The sequence below is a fragment of the Alligator sinensis genome, unplaced genomic scaffold (assembly GCF_000455745.1).
Source record: "Alligator sinensis unplaced genomic scaffold, ASM45574v1 scaffold100_1, whole genome shotgun sequence".
Classification (NCBI taxonomy): domain Eukaryota; kingdom Metazoa; phylum Chordata; order Crocodylia; family Alligatoridae; genus Alligator; species Alligator sinensis.
In genome coordinates, this window is record NW_005842193.1 from 1,716,769 (window position 1) to 1,732,246 (window position 15,478).

Genomic DNA, 15,478 nt, shown 5'->3' on the forward strand with positions numbered 1-15,478 from the left:
AGATGGTGCAGTCATCACTATATGAATATTTTTAGTCTTTAAGTGAAAATGTTCCAGATTGAAAAGCTCTCCATTCTTCTGGTATTCAGTATCAATTCCAGAGGGGAGTTGGTCCTTAATGAGAACCAGAATGACAGTCGAAAAAAGGGAGAACAAAATTGTAGCTATGTCACATCTAGCAGACCTCCTGCATCTAAAAAGAAAGACCTACAAAGGATGGAGGACTGGATCTACCTCCAAGGAGAAATATTCTGCACTGGTCTGGACCTGCAGGGAGTGAACCAGGAAAGCCAAGGCTGCAACTGAACTCCAACTAGCTACAAGTATCAAGGACAATAAAAAGTCCTTTTTTAGGTATGTGGGGAGCCAGAGGAAAAGCAAGGTCAACATTGGACCCCTGCTAAACCAGATGGGACAACTGACAACCAACGCCCAAGAAAAAGCCAACTTGCTAAATGGGTATTTTGCATCAGTGTTTCACCAGTCCCAAGGGACGCCCTGGCGCATTATGGGATGGGAACGCCTGGGTGAGGGAGATTCCTTACTTTCTATCAATGCTGACCTTGTGAAGGAACACCTTGCGAGGCTGGAGACCTTCAAGTCAGCTGGCCCTGACAGTTTACACCCCAGGGCTCAAGGAGCTGGCAAGCATCATAGCTCAGCCCCTGGCACAGATCTTTGAGAACTCCTGGCGCTTTGGTGAAGTCCCTGAAGATTGGAAGAAGGCCACTGTGGTGCCTATCTTCAAGAAAGGGAGGAAAGTGGATCCGGCAAACTACAGGCCCATCAGCCTGACCTCTATCCCAGGGAAGATCATAGAAAAGATTATCAAAGAGGCCATTCTTGACAAACTGGCCGACAGCAACATCGTGAGGGATAGCCAGCATGGGTTTGTTGCGGGTAGGTCTTGCTTGACCAATCTCATTTCCTTTTACAACCAGGTGACCTATCACCTGGACAAGGGAGAAGAGATTGATGTCATATATCTTAACTTTAAAAAAGTCTTTGATCTAGTATCCCACGATCACCTCTTAGCAAAACTGGACAACTGCGTTCTTGGCTTCACCACGATCTGCTGGCTAGGGAATTGGCTCTGTGATCGGACCCAGAGGGGGGGTGGTTGTTAGAAGTTGATTATTGTGGTGCGCTGTGACCAGTGGGGTCCCTCAAGGCTCTGTCCTTGAGCCTGTACTATTCAACATCTTCATTAATGTTGTGGACGTTGGTATCAGAAGCGGGCTGGCCAAGTTTGCTGACAGCACCTAACTTTGGGGTAAAGCATGCACACCTGAGGACAGGAGGCTTGACAGGCTCAGGAAATGGGTGGATGAGAACCTGATGGTGTTTAACCCCAAAAAATGCAAGGCTCTTCACCTTGGGAAGAAAAACCTGCAGCATCCTTATAGGCTTGGCAGTGCTACGCTGGCTAGCGCTACAGACGAAAGGGACTTGGGGGTCATGATTGTCCACAAGATGAACATAAGCCATCAATGTGATGCTGCAGCTAGTAAAGTGAACAAAACACTGGCTTGTATCCATAGATGCTTCTCAAGCAAATCCCAGGACGTCAGTCTCTTGTACTGTGCCTTGGTGAGGCTGCAGCTGAAGTACTGCGTCCAGTTTTGGGCTCCACAATTCAAAAAGGATGTGGAGAAGCTTAAGAGAGTCCAGAGGAGAGCCATGCGCATGATCAGAGGTCAGGAAAACAGACTTCATGATGAGTGGCTGAGAGCTATGGGACTCTTCAGCCTGGAAAAGCACAGGGTCAGGGGTGATCTGGTGGCTGCCTATAAGTTTATAAGGGGTGCTCACCAGGATCTGGGGGAACATCTGTTCACCAGAGTGCCCCAAGGGATGACAAGGTTGAATGGTCACAAACTCCTCCGTGACTGTTTCAGGCTGGACATAAGAAAGAACTTCTTTACTGTCCGTGCCCCCAAGGTCTGGAATAGACTGCCACCGGAGGTGCTTCAGGCACCTACTTTGAATGCCTTAAAGAGACATTTAGATGTTTATCTTGCTGGGATCCTATGACCCCGGCTTACTTCCTGCCCCTGGGGCAGGGGGCCCAACTCAAAGATCTTCCGAGGTCCCTTCCAGCCTTAGTGTCTATGAAATTCTTGCTTGACCCCAGTTTAGATGACAAATGGATGCGTCTCTGATCCACAACAAAGAAAGGTCGCAGTCATCTGTACGTGGAGAAGCCTCAGGCTCTTGATATATTTTTTCAGGGTATCCAAATCTGGCCAGTACTTACCATAAGGCTTTGTGCCTGACAAGAGTCAATGGCCTTAGTAAGATCAGTGAAGTCCATATACTGGTTCATATGTTGTTCCTGACACTTTTTTGGATCTGGGGGACAACTAAGATCATGTCAATTGCCCCATTGGATAGCCTGAAACCACACTGAGATTCTGGCAAAACTTCCTCAGGAAGAGGTATAAGACAATTCAGAAAGATGCAGGCAGGGATTTTTCTCTGATGTGGAAAGGAGGATAATACCTTGATAGTTCCCCCACTTATCTCCTTTTTTTAAGGTAGTCACAATGCTAATATTTCTCACATCCCCAAGGACCTCCTCATTGTTCCAAATTTGAAGAATAAATTCTTCTCAGTCCCGGTTCCTCACCACCATCCTCAAAGATTTCAGCAGGTATGCCATCCAGTCCAGTATCCTTGTTGTTCTTAGTTTCCTTGATGACACATTACACTTATTTTAGGATATGAGTGTTGGCAAGCGATCCCCTGTTGGGGTGTTGGGGGACTGACTTGATGGTGGCATCCATCACAGTTGACTCACAGCTCAGGACTGCCTCAGAGTTTTCTTTCCATCTAACCTAGATAGATTAGTTGTCTTGAAGGACAAGACTTATTTAAGGAGCCATCCTGCAATCACAGGAAGTTGGACTGTCGATGGCTTTTGGTGCTGGGAAAAAACTCTGCATGTCACATTCATCAGTATAGAGCTGAATCTTCTTGGCTTTGTCTTGCCGCAACTGATTTTTAATTTCCCAGATCCTCCTTTGAGGAGCTGATACGTCTTCTTCTGCAGAGATGAGGTGTCATCTTGCCAAAAAGAATGCTTGCTTCCCTTCCGGTCAAGGAGGGCTTAGCATATCACATGAGCCATGCAAGGAACTAATGAATGAATACTGGACAGATCATAGTCTTGTCAGATCAATTATGAATATCCAGCTTGTTCCAAAATACTGAAAACAGCCAAAAGGAATGTGAAGGATTCTCAGCATCACATCTCTTCAAGGCCTGAAGGTCTGCAAGGATCTCCAACAGTGTTTTCATGAAAAGCTCTCTACCCTTCCCACAACTGAAGGCAACATTGAGGGAATTCAGGAAGGGTTTTTAAACTGCCATCCATGTGGCCTGTGCTGAATCTGTTAGCTTGTACCACTCATTGACACCAAGACTGGTTCAATGAGAGCATCACCAAAGAGTTTTTAATAGAGGCTCATTGACTCAACTTATTATTTTATTTAAATTATTTTAATAGATTATATTAAATGTGTACATTAGCCTATACTGTATTGAATTCAAATTTAACTTTAAGCAGGTTTATTTTTTTTAAGAAAACTTAAATATTATTTAAATTAAAACAATTTTTAAAACCTAATTTACATTTTAAAAATGATTTTAATTTGATTTTTTTTAATTATTTGATTTTTATCCACCCCAGCCTGAAAAGTGTGTTAGACTTCTCTTCCAACTATACAATTGGTCCAATAAAAGTATCACAAAAATACCCTTACATCTGGAACAGTTTTATAAATCCATGACCAGATAACTGAAAATCAGTTTTCCTCTTGTATATTTGGGAAAGCTGAGATAGAGAAGTGAGGCAACATGGCCAAGAGAGCACCCAGTATGCTTGTGACAGACAGTAGTGCTCAAGTTTTCTGACTTCCAGGTCACTGTTTCCTCTTTGAGGCAACATGGTTAAGAATATAAGAAGCACCATAGTGGATCGGACAGTGGGTCCATCTAGCCCAGTATCCTGTTTTTGACAGTGGCAGGAGTGGATGCTATAGAGGGAGAGCACTGAAACAGATAACTAGAGTGATCTATTCAGTACCTTCCCTGGCATCCACTGCTACAGGTTTAGAGATGTCAGGGGAAACATCCCCAGTCATTCTGTTCAACGGCTGTTAATATGTCATCCGTTACTTGATCTAGTCCTTTTTTTGAACCTGGCTATGCTGTTTGCCATTACCACTTCTTGAGGCAATTAATTCCACAAGTTAACTACAGGTTGCATAAAAAAGGATTTTTTTCCTGTTAGTTTTAAACTTGTCATCTACTAAGTTCAGTGGGTGCTCCTTAGTTTTAGTATTTTGGGACTTGGTGAACAACAGTTCCCTGTTCACTGGTCCACACACCTCGTATTCCCCATCAACTTTCTCCTTTCCAAAATGAAGAGCCCTAGGCTTTTTAGGCTTTCCTGGTGAGGCAACTGTTCCATGCCCCTGATCATTTTGGTTGCCCTTTTGTGTATGTTCTCTAATTCTTCTACATCCTTTTGACATGTGGGAACCAGAACTGCACACAGTATTCAAGAAGTGGGTGCACCATGGATTTGTATAATGGCATGATGATGTCTTCCATCTTGTTTTCAGTTCCCTTCTTAATAATGCCCAGCGTTTGATTGGTTTTTTTTGGTTCCCGCTGCATACTGAGCTGACACTTTCAGAAAACTGTCTAGAAGGACTCCAAGGTCTCTTTCCTGAGTCATAACAGCTAGTTCAGAACCCAGCATTGTGTACTTATACTTGAGGTTACATTTTCTCATGTACATTACCTTGCACTTATTGACACTATGTTGATCTGCCTTTTTTTTTGCCCACCCACTTAGCTCAGTGAGACCTTTCTGCAATTTCTGTCCATCAGCCTGGGACACGATGATTATCCTAAATACAGGCAGTCCTCAACTTACAACGTTTTGAGTTACACCGTTTTGCACTTACAACATTTATAAATTGACACCCTATTTCAACTTTATGACATCAGTTTTGACTTTGCAATGCTTGATCTGATGCAACACCATGCCAGCAAACAAGTTCACTGCATCGTTCATCTTCCTATAGAACATCTATCCAAACTTCCTTGGACACTTTCTTTAAGAAAGCAGCCAAGACTCCAGAAAAACCTGCAGCCAAGACTCCTGAGAAGACTCCAGCCAAGAACCCTTCAAAAAATCCAACCAAGAGCCTTTAAAAAAATCCAGCAAAGTCACCTCAAAGAAGTCCTTCCAAATCAATAGGATTGCTATTTACAATATGAATACATGAATGTAAATATATTACTTATCTATAATTGATCGAGTACAACATTCTGGGGTATTTTTGGTGAAAATAGGATATCGGGTCTTGGTTCAGGAAACAATCCCCCATTTATAACATTGTTTCTTAAGGAAAAAATGGTTCCAAGTTACGTTTCGACTTAAGATGCAGTTTTCCTGAACCAATTGTGTCATAAGTCCGAGGACTGCCTGTAATTTGGTATCATCTGCAAACTTGGAGAATTCATTGTGTAGCCCCATTTCCAGGTCACTGATGAAAATGTTAAACAAAATTGCACATATCTCTGCAAGACCCTGATTTTGACCTCCTGCCTTCCTAAAAGATGGCCATTTAGCCCTACCCTTTGCTTCCTATCTTTTAACCAGCTCTCAATCCACAAAATAACCTTCTCTCCAGTACCATGACAGTAGCTGTTTTTAAAAGCTGTTGATGAGAGATCTTGTTGAATGCTTTTTGAAAGTCCAAATACATTATGTCAACTGGATCCCCTTTGTCCATGTGATTGTTAAAATGTGAGAAATCTCAGAGAACTCCAGCAGATCTGTGAGGCAGGATTTCCCTTTAGAAAGAAACATACTGACTCTTCCCCAACAAATCATATTTGTCAATGTGACTGGTGTTTTTATTCTTTATTATGGATTCTACCAACTTGGCAGGGATGGAAGTGAAACTTACTGGTCTGTAGTTTCCAGGATCACTTCTGGAGCCCTTTTTGAAGATGGGTGTTATGTTGGCAACTCACCAGTCCTCTGGCATGGAGGCTGTTTCTAACAATAGACTCTATACTATTGCCAGGAGTTATGCACTTTCATCTTTGAGTTCCTTCAGAACTCCTTTGTGAATGGTTGCTACTTGATACGCAACTTTCTTCGCTTTTATAGTAGAATGTAGTTAATAGTTGTGCCTGGAAGTGTTTGGAATATGCGGACATGGCTGGGGGGGGAAATCTCAGACGACATCCATGTTGCAAAATCTTGATAGCTTTTCAGTACACTTGCTTACACAGTTGTTATGCACATGAGAGAAGAACCATGTGTTTCAGCAGTTGAATTCCATTGGGACTTGATCAGAGACATATTTGATCCCCCAGTGGCTGGAAAAAAAGATAATAAAATGTCAGCTGTAAGAAAAAATGACTTATCAGGTAGCTCTGTCTCAGAAATTTTTTGATCAAATGAGCCCATGTTTGGATCACTTGTGTTAACCTGAATGTCGTTGAGGTACACCAAGTTTCAAGGCAACGTAAGTGACCATAGTGGCTACTTAGAGTTGCCCTTTAAACAGAAAGAGCATTTCATCCTTAACTGTAGTGGAGCTAATGCTCTGCTATGGTGCGTCTCATTCATCGTGAAGTACTGCAGTATGTTACTTGTGTCATTACTTTATGGAAAGCAAAGTGACATTGTGCAAAACTGTTGCTTATAAACTTGCTTGTGGCTGTCGCACATTTAAGGTAAGATTGGGGGGAAGATAAATGATGTGTTTTGATATTAAGAAATTTATCCAAAAACTCCCAGAAGGTAAAAGTTTTCCCAAATCTCCATAGTACTGACTTGAGCAGGTGAAAATGACTGTTGTGGGATTTCTGTGCATTAAATAAAAGGGCGAGGTTTGCATAAGCACGTATCAGAAAATCATTTGATGTGTATCAAATTACAACACCGTAGAAATATGAAGTAATGAAGTAATTGAACAGTAAAGGTACTTCTTCCTTACTTTAAAGCACGTCTCTTATATTCAGATAAGTTTTTAATAGGTGCTGTCCCATGGAGTGACAATGTTAAATTGGTGATCAGTGTGTTATAATTGCATACCCTGTAGCATAACTAGTACAGAACATCTTATCCTGTCTTAAAAAAGTAGGCATATGTTCATTTCAAGTTTATTTCCTCTTTTTCCTTTTGTTGCCTCAGAATTACCAGTACTAGATGGGGGGAACCTTGCTTAGAATTACTCTTTATATTCTTAATTTTCAGACTCAACATGCACCAACACTTCAAGGCTGGGGAGAAGCACCTTTGTGATATTTTTTTTCTTTCTTAGCCAGTAATAAGCTTCATAAGTGACTCAAGACCTTCCCCATTACTTGTTGTCTCATGTTCAAAAATGAATCTTAGCAGTGCATGCCAGGATGAAGTTTTTGCAGGGAGCATCCTCTCTGGTTCCAGAGTTCTAGTGTGAGCCAAATATTTGTCTTTCTGTGGTTCCTGCAGCTCAGTTGATAGGCCAAGTCAGAGAGAAAGGAAGAAAATAGTGTGTGTGAATACCTGTTGCAGAACTTACGTGCCAGTTACAAACTGGTCATACATTAGGAAGCTCTGTTGACTTTGGCATGTAGGCTCTTGCGTAATATCAGGTCTATGCTACAGACTCGTTGAAACAGTTCTGTCAGTGAGAGTTATGATTCTGAATGTATCCATTGTGTTGGCAGAAGTTTCTCTTGTAGTTGCAATTAGACCCAAAAATCCTGATTTTACCTGTATGGTTTAATTTTTTTGCAGGGCAAAGAACAGCTATGCCTGTTTAGTTGCATCCATGCCAGGAGTGCTTTGCCAGTATAATATACTGGTATTTCTATACCTGTAAAGTACTCTGAGTGGAGATAGCTTGAGACAGCATAAATGTATAGTACAGCTAGAATGTGAAAGGGGGTATGCATATTCTTTAGATTCCCAACTGGAGTATTTGCTCTTTTAACTTTGCTGTCCAAGGGATAATTTGTCTACAAATTGCTTTTAAAACAAGCCAAACCAAAATAAAACGCCACATTTTTTATTTGGTGGTGAATAGTCTTGACACGATGTTTGTGTACTTGTTGGTTAATAGGTGTTAAAGTTCAGCAAAGATAAAAGGTGCTTTTTTTGGATTCATAGTTATGCCAGAATGTGCATTTTATATTGGCCTAAACTCTTTTGGAAGAATCTTTTTTTAGTGGTCTTCAGCACATAACTTGTACTTCACACTAGGATAACATCAGGCAGTCAGTTCTATGTTTGACATTCCTTAATCTTGTAGTAATGTCATCTGAATTTTAATAGCTGTGTCTGTAATTTTGGGTTTTAGAACCTGCATAGGAAAAATGTCTTCATTACTATTTCCACAACTAGCTTTGCTTCAACAGACTAAGCATTATTACTTTTATTTATTTGTGTAGTTCCTTACAGTGAAGTAAAAGTACAGTTTAGAGCTTGAAAATATGTTGTTTTATCTGTACCCGAGAAGGAAGCATACAAAGAAACGCTATGCCATTTCCAAACTCAGGAACCTTAGAAAAAATATTCACAAGTGGGAAGAACCTAACCTTAATTACAAACTGCCAGCTTCTTGTGTTTTGGTGGTGTGTTGCTTTTAATATAATGTTGTGTGCCAGAGCTAAGGTGCTACATCTGTGAACTACAGTTTCTAATATTAATTTGTATTGCAGTGGTACCCACTGACTAGAGATGTTTGAGACCAGCGCTTGCCTCAGTGCTTTGCAAACACATGGGTAGACAAACATGGTCCTTGTCATGAAGAATTTGAAACTGAAGGCCCTAGAACTACAGAGAGATAAGCATATACTTAAATTTAAATACACGTGTAAGTCCTTTACTTGTTTTTCAGTTCTGATCCTGCAACATACAGAGAGTATGGAGAAGGATAAAATCAATGCACGCAGGCCTTATTTGTGTACACTTTATGTAGAATAACGAATGAAAATCACCCCAGTGATTTACTTTTTATTTGGTACATGAAATCCTGTCTAAATGACAAGGTGCAATCATCACTTTGTAAAAATGGTTCTTCAGTGCCATCAGTGTACATAGCATTTTCTGACCGAATACACAAAGAAAATGAACCTATTCAAAACAAGTTTTCATTCTAAGTCCCAATCCTGTAATATATTGAATAAATCCAGGCTTCTTTTTACATGCAGAAATTTGTCCATGTATAAGATCAGGGCCTTTGCTGACACTGTACAATGAGAGAGTAAGAAGGAAATGGAGATAAAGCATATGTGGTGTTGTATCTGTCTATGTTGCTTGTAGTTGCAAGATTTTTTTAAAGTTAGTTGTAAAATACTATTTCATTACAGGCAAGAGAGAGAGAGAGGAGCGCTATTGTTGGAAGGCTGGCTGAAGTGGTATTTTTAGGAGAGACTGGAAAGATCAGAGGTAACTAAAATATTTTGGACCAGGAAGTTTAACCCAGGCTTCGTGGGGGGTGGGCAGTCTGAGAAATGGCACAGAGTTGTGGGTGAAAGGAAGGGTTAAATGAAAGAACCTGCAAGGAAGGAGAAGTTTTACTTCAATTCAAAAGTCAAAGGCCTGGCCAAGTCCAGGTGATCCATTCGGCTAGGCTGGTCAGTGCATGTAGCCAATGGCAGAGAGGGGCCTGGCTGCCTTTGACTCGCAACCTGAATAACCAGACACCATTAATAATGGTTTGCATAGGTGTGGTCTTTGATGCAAGTCTTGTGAAGATATAGATCCATAATGAAAAGTCTTAGCTGCTCTCCTACCACATTCTCTCCCACTTCAATAAACAATAATATACATATTTTTATGTAAGAAATGATCAGACATGCTGCAAGGCTTAATTGTGATCACATCTGAGAGGATAGCAATGTTTGAAACAAACCTGATGATGCTATTTGTTAGTGGCTTTAAACAAAAAAGGAGGAATTAAAAAGAAGCAAAACAATGAGAGCGCCACCTTTGGCTATGGAAAATCATAGGGATAGGAAAGGACACGGTTTCAAGATAAGAGAAGTTTTTTAAAATTTTACATTGAATTCCCAAGTTGCACAGTCATGGATATCCACTAGTCTACTTTTTGTTTTGTTTAATCTCACAGCTTCCCCAGTTTATGTAATACCTATGGATTGCAAGAGACAGGGCTAGTATAGTTCTAGAAGGAGCTTCTTGTTACTTTGAGGTGCCAAGTCATCTTATGCTCAAAGTTATACTTGTTTTTTAACTTTATGATTTTTTAAAGGCAAGTAGTCCTAGAGAAAACTGTCTGTAGAACAGATTCTGCACAGCAAAGAAAATTACCACGTAGTCCTTTTAGTGTACATCAACTAGACCTGGAAAGCCTACCTCTCTAGGCAAGTAGATAATTTAGTTTCCTAGTCTTTCCATGCCTGAATAAATTGTAGCATGGCCAACAGTCATTTCTTGGAGTCAGTTGTAGTAGTATCTTTCATATTGGAGATGACTTACTTAAATTTATTTCATGCTGGTCACCAAACATCTATCACACCGAAACAGTCATTAGTCAGTGGCAGCCTAGAGGTGAAAGGAGCTCTATCCTATTACCAAACAAACTTGTAATCTCACGCTGCCTTTTGTGAGTGTTATTAACCACATTTTATAGAAGACTTATTGTCTCCATAAGAGAAATAACTTAAATGTAAAAATGTATGGTATGCTCCAGGAGGTGGGAATTACATTTTTATAAAGAAGAACAGATTTGTTGCTCAGATATCATGGTAAAAGTAGAGATGAAAATCTTTTATTCCACAGTATTTATTATCAGTCTTTTGAAGTAAAATATGGTCCTTTTTATTCCAACAGGATCTTTAAATGCCCAATTTCCTTTGGACTAACAACCCTCTGTTTTTTGTCAGAGTGTTTTGGTATGTTTTAACACTAGTGGATAAAGCACCCACTCTGTTTTTCCCTTCTCCCTATTTTCTCTACTGCCTGAAGCTAGAATGCAAGAGGAAATTTGAGAGAGACTCTGTTGTCCTGTATTGACTTGGGGGAGAAAAGAGATTTTCCTGCTTAGGCAGCAGTGGCGGAATCATTTTCTCTTCTTTCAGATTTAGTCCATATCTAACGTTAAAAGAAGAGGAGAAACTAGATTGAATTTTCTATGAATTGTCTGATGACCGAGTGGTGGAATATAAGGAAAATACTTTCTTCAGCAGTATTGGATGTTCTGACAGCAGTAAGTAAAGGAATCCATAATAACACTTAATGAAATGGGAAAGCTCATGGGTTTACTTCTCCTAGAGACTCTTCCTATACCGGAGAGCATAGATATGATTAGGTTTTTGTGAAACTGACGTATGTAAAATTAGGGTATATCTTTTTTAGAATTAATCTTTTTATCTGTGATGTTCTTTGTTAGAAAAGTTGTGAAATTTCAAGCATTAGCCGTTGTCCCAGGAACATTCTCTTTTAAAAGTAGTAATTGAGATCAGGGCTCCATTGTGTGGGTTTTGTACAGGTACATGATGAGGAAACAATGAAAAGCACTGCCTAAATAGACAAGGCAGACAAAAGAAGTATTATCCCCACTTTATAGATTAGGTACTGGGGTCTAGAAAGAGTTACACAGGGACACAGAAATACTCTGTGGCAGAGCCAGGAACTGAACCCCAGCATCCTTTAATGCTAGTCCAGTACCTTAACCGTAAGATTTAGAGACTGACATTGTGACTTGCCAAATTAGCTTACAAAAACTGCCCACATTTTGTGTTATGATTTAGAAGAAAAACACCAGGTGAAAATGTAAGGGTTCTCACAAACATACTTGCATGAGAACCTGCACACAAAATAAGAATTAGTGACACATTTTATGCATTCAGCTTCTCTCCTGAAAGCTGTTGGACTTTCAGACAACATAAAAATAACATTTTTATTGATTTGTGTTGATGGGGAAATGGGACTAAGAAACCTGCCACCCTTGCAATATTTATATTGGTACACAACAGTAGATGTTATGTTCTCACCACTTAAATCGTGAATTTACCAAAACAAAAGGTTGCTTATCTCACCATTGAATTGTGTGCAAAGTGTTTCTGACTGTATGCTTACCTGAAAGGTAGATTACACTGTATTATCCCCTACAAGAGATTTCTGAGGCATTGCCTAATGGAAAATAGGGGAGAACTAGAAAACATCAATACACTTTAAGTGGAGCAGCTTTTCAGATGCGTTTAATCTTCCTTTTTAGACTACCTAATCTAAAACTTCAGTTCAAATACAGGAAACAGAAAATATGATAAAAGGAAAAGCTTACCACCCACAGACTATCTATACACTATGTGATGGTCATGTACTGTGTGTTTCTGATACTGTATTCACAAGAGAAAAAAATAGACTATAACTTTGTCCTGCTTATAGTGCATGTACTTAAAGCTTTACATTTCAAGAAGTCACTTGTAGAAAATTCTTGATGGTTTGGGATTTAGTAACAGAACACTTGTCATTAGGAAATGCTTATTTATTAAGCTGAACCCTAGGGCTGTTGTGGCATAATACAAAACACTGATTGACAGTGGTTTGTGTTGCTTCTCACCTCTTCAGCTTGTCAAAGGAAAAAAGTGACATTTATGGTGAACTAAGAGCTAAATGAGCAGAGGTATAGCAAGGCAGTCAGGCACCTGGGGCATCTGTGATGCATGGAGGCTGTGTTGACTTCCAAGAGAAAATTGTGCTGCTAGCAAAATGGGCAGTTGGAGCAGCAGCAGTTTTTTTACTGGTTCCCTCCCCAGCAGTATCTGAGACTTTGGGTTATGTGACACTTCTGAAAGTGTTTAATGTTTTTTATCTTTTAGAAGGACTCTTTCCTTCGTTGATGTGTTCTACTCTGCTGTGATCTTATTTAATGGTCATATACCCTCCAGGATCAAAATTCCTCAAGAGCATTCTTCATGTTTTCCTTGCTGTCAGGGACTCAACTTTGACATGGTACTTTCTCATTGTCCTCAAACTTATGGTGCCTTCCTCAGAAACACTGTTGGCGTGCTCGGTACAGGATCTTACCATCAAGACATTGTTTCTCCTGACTATTACATCAGTATAAAGAGATGACAAACTCCATGATTTTATGGTTGGACTGCCGTTCACAGAGCCAAAGTTATGGTGGTGATAAAACCACTCTCTAAATTAATTCCTAAACTCATTCTGGAATTCCATCTGAATCATGCCTTGCTGATCTTTTTATTTTCTTGCCCAAAGTTGTACTCAACACCGGGAGAAAATTAGCTGTGTACTTGGGCTGTCCCCAGCACTTCGCTCTTTTACCTCAGCTGTACCAAGCTCTTCAGGATATTTCCTTGCCAATTGGCATGCAGGAAGTTGTCAGATCACATGATGCTTTCTTATTTCCATCTATTAACTTACATTAAAAAGGCTAAAATAGTTTGTTTGTTTTTAAATATTACACTTCCATGTAAGCAATGTCTGCTATTGCCAGAGTAATGTTTTAATTCCCCATGGAATGGAATAGCCATTCAATCAAAATGTGTGAAAATAGTGATCCATGAGATTATACAAGATGTCCACACAATAAAAAAGTTTGAGAACCTCTGCAATTTGGATTTGCAGGTCATTATTTTGATGATACCAGTATCATTGCAACCCTTAGTGGCTCGTAATGGGCTCTGTGCCCCCTTCCTCGCCCCCTGTCCCAAAGTGTTTGCTGTGATACACAAGCATTCACACGTTCATAATGATAGGACGTATCTGAGCAGAACTAAGCACCATGTCATTGAAATGGTATAAGTAGTTTTGGCAATGGAATCCAGCAGTGTTCCTGCCTACCCTTTAGTGACCTTTGTGATCCAAGCACGGGCTCTGTTTCCTGCCAGGCTTCTTTCCTGCCTTCAACTTTTTTTACTTTGCCTGTCTACTTCCCTTGTCCTCTAAACTTTCCTTTGCAGGCCTGAGAGTAGCCAATGCAGTTAAGAACTGATCTTTGCTCTGCCTAGGTCCTCTTCCAGGGCCACTGATGTGACATGTCCAACCTTGAACTACAAAGAGGATTAAAAAATAACATAAAACTGAATTAATGTGTTGGTTTTTTTTAATTATGTATTCTTATTTATCTAGCAGAAATTCAGCTGTAAATACAGAAGACAAAAAATTGTCAGACATATTGGCATCCATAGCGGACCCAAAAATATCCGTCTTCTGTTTAAAATTGCTGTGGTTGCCCTCATGCTTTCATCTAGGCTCATGAGATTAATAAACAAAAACAACCTTTGGTCAGAGGACACACAGAAAGAGCTGCAGTGGTGCCTGAAGACTAGAAAGCAAAAGAAAACCAGTAGGGCTATGATGCTTCTATCACTGATTCGATTCGGCGGAGATTCAGCCCAGTTTGGGGGTCGAATCTCCAAATCGAATCAGGAGACCCTTTAATCTCTACAAATCAAATTGGAACCCTCTGAATTGATTCGGAGAGCTTTGATGATTCGGACATAGACACAGCTTTAAATGTTATTTCTACATACCTCAAGGTACCAGCGGTTTGTGAATGCTGAGATGCTGGGTTGGATGAAGCATCCCACAGGAGCATGGCGGGGTCCCCAGCACACTTGGCAGCAGACTGGAAGTGGACCAGAAGCACTTCTGGGTTTGCCAGGGAGCACGCTGCTCCCCCACCCCCCGCACCCTCCCAGCACGGCGACTGGTGCTTTCTGAGTCTGGCGGGGATGGCACCCATGGTCCGCTTCTGGTCCACTTCTGGGTTCACTGTTGAGTACATCCCTTGTGTTGAGGATCCCTTGTGCTCCTGTGGGACACTCCATCCTCCCCACCATCACAGTGTTCATGAGCTGCGCCTGGTACCTTGAGGTATGCAGAAAAAGCATTTAAAGCTGTGTCTATGTCTGAATCGCTGATTCTCCCAGTCAGCATCGATTCTTCAGATTCGGATTCGGCCGAATTGAAGCGGGACAGTGATCCGAATCACTAATCAAATCGCTGTTCCTGATTTGGGCCGAATCCGAATCGAATATGTCCCATTTTGTACACCCCTAAAAACCAGTCCAGTTACAATGTCTAATCTAAGTTCAGTTCAGTGTAAAAACTATATAGTGAAAAACAAAGATTTATAATTTTATGATGTTACCAACCAACAAAGAGTTCTTTAAAATATGATATTGCCATTCTGACTATAGTGATGCAATATGAATTAATAGTTTTGGCTACTGCTATTTTTATTTCTAAACAGAGCAGTCAGAGAATACTGTTGTTTGTTTGTTTTTCTAGAAGGTGGTTCTATGGAGCTCAGTGTTTCTTGATCTGTCATTCAGACGAGTTCATTTAGCTGGGTAGCCAGAATATGGAAGCCTTTTATGAATGGTAGTCATTCATACTTGTCTTAAAAGACAAAGAACTGAATTTTTGTCAAGATGTTCTTCTTTAGAGTCTGAACCAGCTCCTGCT

At 40.4% G+C, this 15,478-nt stretch overlaps 1 protein-coding gene across 5 annotated transcripts in view; it reads left to right on the top strand.

The window, feature by feature from the left end:
• Nucleotides 1-15,478, top strand: part of ATXN7L1 (ataxin 7 like 1) — a 195,278-nt gene that overhangs the window by 33,469 nt on the left and 146,331 nt on the right. The window contains exons 2-4 of one of the 5 annotated variants that reach the window (XM_006026444.3): nucleotides 8,737-8,891; nucleotides 9,388-9,466; nucleotides 11,119-11,246. The exons of 3 other annotated variants lie outside the window; for them this stretch is intronic. The gene's annotated coding sequence lies outside the window, so the exon portion shown is untranslated. The remainder of the gene's footprint in view (nucleotides 1-8,736; nucleotides 8,892-9,387; nucleotides 9,467-11,118; nucleotides 11,247-15,478) is intronic. One more of the 5 variants, XM_025207392.1, reaches the window with a different exon arrangement.